Source organism: Pogona vitticeps, chromosome 3 (genome assembly GCF_051106095.1).
Source record: "Pogona vitticeps strain Pit_001003342236 chromosome 3, PviZW2.1, whole genome shotgun sequence".
NCBI classification, from domain to species: Eukaryota; Metazoa; Chordata; class Lepidosauria; order Squamata; family Agamidae; genus Pogona; species Pogona vitticeps.
The window spans coordinates 7,006,678-7,011,893 of record NC_135785.1 but is presented as its reverse complement, the minus strand read 5'-3'; positions in this window follow the sequence as shown (position 1 = coordinate 7,011,893).

Below are 5,216 nucleotides of genomic sequence, written 5' to 3'. Positions count from 1 at the left end.
CAGGTCTAGAATTCTCCTCGACAAGCCAGGCAGGAAAAAAACCGCACCAGCTGCACTGGCTGCCTACACAGATCGGCGTGCAAAGCATTATTTCTTTCTGCTCACAGCTAAGGAGGCTCTCTCCGATCACAACATCTCATGTGACTTCTGCCATGCCATGAAATGCTAAGCATGGACTGTGGGGGGGGGGGGCATCGTTAAATAAGCTCTGTCCCTGCCATGTGCCAGGATGATTAAAAAAAAGGACTCCTTGGCTGGACCCCAACAGGCATCTCCAAGCGTTCTTGAAAGGACTTGACAGAACACAGTTCTGCACTTACGGAAGTGGCTCCCACAGGTGATGGTCTGTGGTGTTGGATTCTGCCAGCTGATCCTCTAGATGCACAGGTTGGTCTTCACGAGAGATGGCAGGAGCTATTCAACAGTAGAACAGACTTCCTCAGGAGGTGCTGAACTCTTGCCCGTTTGAACAGAGGCTAGGTGACCCTCTGTCAGAGACGTTGGCAAGTCTTTGGATCTGAGCCTCAAAAGTTTTTTTTTCCCCAGGGGGGGAGGGAAAAGGGAGCAAGCAGGTGGCTTCTGAGCTGTGTGTCGAATCTGAGTCATTGAAACAACAACAACAACCCCTGACTTGACTTGCCAGTACAATTTAAGTTCAGCTTGACAGCAAGTCCTGTAACTTGTCAAGTCCCCACGATTTGAGTCTGCCAGAGATTGGCAAAGCTGCTTTATGGCCTATCGCTTCCAGAATCTTGTCGCCAGTATGACCAGTTGGTCACCAGTGGTGGTTTGATTGTCGGAACTGTATTCTGAAAAAGTTGACATTCCTGGGCCAACTTCAATCCTTTAATTCCAACAGGGTTGGGTCCCTTCTCACATTTCCTGCCTGGGGACGAAAGTGGGCTATGATAAATGAAATAAACAAACCATAAAGAGTCCTGCTCCTTATGTGAAGTTAAGTGTTCCTTTCCCTTTGAGTGCTGACATTTCTTCCTGGAGAGCAGGTTGAAATACCCGCTGCCTCTCCTCCTGGTTCATCCCATTGACACAAATCCCCTCGCTCTTAATCGCTACTGGGGAAACTAGGCCTACATTTATATCACAACTTGCAACTAGAGTCGGCCCATTGACTCAATGGGGATTTGAGAGTCAACTTCGCCCAAAGTTCCACTGATTCAATGAGCCTACTCTCGTTGCAACTTACTTCTGGATTTCAGCTGGGATTTCTCATGCCCAGTTCCCACTCTTTTGCAGCCTGTGCCAACGCGGCACTCTCCAGGGGGGCTGGACTACAAGTCCCATCACCCACAGTAGCTGGGGGATGGCGGAGTTGCAGTTAGCCATATCTGGAGGGTTTCAGATTAAGAAAACCCAAGACTGGGCCAAGCGCGGCTCTCTAAATGTGACTGGACTGCAGCTCCCATTGATGCCAACCAGCATCTCTCTGAGTGAGGAAAGCCAGCAGTCCCAGCTACTTTCCATGGGGCCATGTCAGGGAAGGCCATTTGCATAAAAGCAGGTGCTTTGAAAGAAGCTATGGGCCTTCTCTATCCATCATAAGTTTGCCTGACAGGCTTGCTTTCTACATGCAGGGAAAGGAGAAGGGTTTCTTGTTCTAAATGGAGGGAAGCTGGGGGAAAGTTTCAACTGCAGCTCAGCTGAGGAATCCTGCAGCCCCTTGTCAGATGCATGTGGAAGCTGCTGAATCTTATTTCCTGCTCTGTGTGAGTGAATAAATCCACTCTGTGTTTTCCCCTGAACTTTACAGAAGCCGTTTAAAGTGCAGAATCTGAGCAGAGGGTTTCAGCCCCATGGGTAGCTCCCATGAAGTGCAGGTTGAAATCTGAAAACGACCAATGACCAACTATGACCCACGATGCTTACTTGCGGGCCATTCACACAAACAGTCCTTGGCAACCTTCGGCAGGCTGAACGCCTAGACCTCCTGATGGTGAGATTGTCCAGAGATTTCTTGCGATCTCGGCCCCCATTCTGTGGGTCCCAAATCTATGCCCCAAAGCTCCCGTCAAAGATGCCAACAGACTAGCTCGGGGTGGGGTGAGGAAATCTCCACCTGCTTCTTTCAAGAATCAGCTCTCCCTTGGCTTTTTTTTTGGGGGGGGCAAATCCCCAGAGACCGCATTGGGAAACAGACCAACCTAATTAACTTCAGCTGCTCCCCAAGTGGCTTGCAGAGAAGCGTGGCTTACAATTTCTCCATCAGCTCGGTCCAAAAGAGAGAGATAAATCTAGGTCATGAGTGACAGGAAAGGTATTGAGCACAGAGCTTGCCTTCCCACCCAACGCCCACCCGCCCTCCATTCCCCCAGGTCATGTAGAGCCAACTGACGTACATGGGCACACCAGCGCTCCGATCGAACCGGTGGGGGCGGCTGGACACCTGAAACCCCACACTGGCTTCTCTGCCGGGGAAAAGGAAAAGAGGGGGAGGAGGAAGACAGCTGGATGACTAACCAGAGGACTGAGGAGAACGCCTCCCCCAGTTCCCCCGGAAGCGAGGAGAGATGCTTTGCGGACTGTCCCAAAAGGTCCTCAGGCTGAAGAGCCCCAGAGAACCACTGCAGGAAATCCAATGGAGGAAGAAAACAGAACTTTAACCTATGTGACGCCCACACACCCCATAGGATGAGAATTTTGGGGGGGTGGGCTTCTTTTATTGTGTGTGTGTGTTTAGTTGTTTAGTCGTGTCCGACTCTTCGTGACCCCATGGACCAGAGCACGCCAGGCCCTCCTGTCTTCCACTGCTTCCCGTAGTTGTGTCAAATTCATGTTGGTTGCTTCGCACTGTCCAACCATCTCATCCTCGGTCGTCCCCTTCTCCGCTTGCCATCACACCTTCCTAACATCAAGTTTTTTTCCAAGGAGTCTTTTCTTCTCATGAGATGGCCAAAGTACTGGAGCCTCAGCTTCAGGATCTGTCCTTCCAGTGAGCATTCAGGGTTGATTTCCTTTAGAATTGATAGGTTTGTTCTCCTTGCAGTCCAGGGGACTCTCAAGAGCCTCCTCCAGCACCACAATTCAAAAGCATCAATTTTTCAGCGGTCAGCTTTCTTTATGGTCCAGCTCTCACTTCCATACATCACGACAGGAAAAACCATAGCTTTGACTATTCGGACTTTTGTTGGCAAGGTGATGTCTCTGCTTTTTAAGATGCTGTCTAGGTTTGTCATCGCTTTCCTCCCAAAAAGCAGGAGTCTTTTAATTTCGTGGCTGCTGTCTCCATCTGCAGTGATCATGGAGCCCAAGAAAGTAAAATCTGTGTCGGGGAACGTGGCACCCAATCCAGGTTTTCCCGGCTGGTTCCACAGTTGCTTCCGCCGTGGTGTAAGCCCAATGCCGCGGTGCCAGCCAGTGAGGATTTGCGCTCTCCTAGCAAATTCTGTGTGACTTAGACTCAAGCTATGGGACGTGGTGCTGGGCTACACACAAGAGGGTGGAAGATCTAGGATCAAATCCCCCTCGGCCGGTCCGTACCTCCATCAACCTACCTTGCAGGCTTGCTGTCATGGAGTGGGTTAAGAACCCATGCAACCTATCCTTGAGTGTGTTGGAATGATGATGGGTACAATAAAAGACACCACGGTGGAAGCAACTGTTCGTGCAAAGGAAACCACGTTGGGTACCAGCTGTGGAAACAGGCCATGTAACAAAATGGGAATGCAGATGCAAGGACCCACAACTCCCATCATCCCCAGCCAGCAGCCTGGAAGGAGGAGCCTAATGGGGCTCGACAACTGCAGTACCTTCTCAGGCTCCCAGGTTTGGCACTGGGGCATGGCTAAGCTCCACTGTCCAGCTGCATGCAGAAGGACCCTTATAAGCTTAGAACTGCAAAGCTGGAAGGGAGCCTATGGGTCATCCAGTCCAGCCCCTGTCAAGAAGGCACCGAGGGGGAAATCCAACTTTGTAAAGGATTCTGGGAGTTGAAGTCCCAAGGAAGAACTTTCCCAATCTCTGATACAGGACAGCTACTCGCTTCTGAAAAGCCCCAGGTTTTTACCCAAAGCCTATTTTCTTTAGCATGGGGGCTCCGACATGCCAACCCATTTCCCAAAACAACCTATTTTCTAAACAAACCAGGACAAAACATCAGTCGGATAACAATAAAGCAGGAAAGCATTTAGATGGATTCCAGGATTCCCATTCAAAGCTGTTTAAAACGATCTGTACAGCACATGAAATGTCTGTTTTATTTCCACCCTTTTTGCCACTTTCTGCTTTTTTTCCCCTGGGATACAGAAAGGCAGCTAGGAAGCACACACCAATTTGATAAATGTCCCTACTCCGCTTGGGGGAAAAAATGCTTTCAGCTGCAGTTTTCTGCTACTGAATCTTAAGTAAAAGCCCTAGCACGTCTGTGGTGCCTACCTTTGTGTAAAAACACATACGTAGGATTCACATCAGCCTTAATAACATTTCCTAGCACTTTTTCCCCTTGCTCCTCATTTCAGCAGCAACCAAACAAAAGAGGCTTGGTTAAGCTAGGACATTTTCATTACGCATGTCCCGTTTACACATAAATGAAAGTCCGACACCCATAAAACTACTGACGTATTGCAAAGCTGACAACCTTTATTTTTAAAGCAAGCCTTCTTGGAATATTGACTCACAATCCAGAGTGGCAGGTTTTACTCAGCCGCCTAGAGTAGTCTTAATTGATTAGATAGGCGGGATATAAATAAAATAAAATAAAAATAAAATAAATAAATTCTGGCTGAGGAGTGGCAGCAATAATAATAATTAATTAAATAAATAAATAAAATAAAACTTGGTCCCCAGCTCGGAAATCACAAGGCAGGTTCAACTAATTTAGCCTTTCTTCCACAAGGGCTTAATAATGTTCATTTGCCCATTTTGGTTCCTCTTAAGTTGTTGTTGTTGTTGTTGTTGTTGTTGTTGTTGTTGTTGTTGTTGTTGTTGTTGTTGTTGTTGTTGTTGCTGTTGTTGTTGTTGTTACTTGAGCTTCACTCCAACAGGATAAGTAACCACTTCAAATAACCAGAGATGATCAAAATTGCTTTTTCCATTTCTGCAAACCATCAGGGTTAAATCTTAATATTTGTGCAGAATGTAACATGGGGGATTGAGTGGCTTTTAAGAGGCATACAGATTCCTTTAAAAAAAAATCCAAGCTCTCACAGCTGCGAATTTGATTCAACACTGAGAATTTTTGAAAACTTTGATATTATTATCCC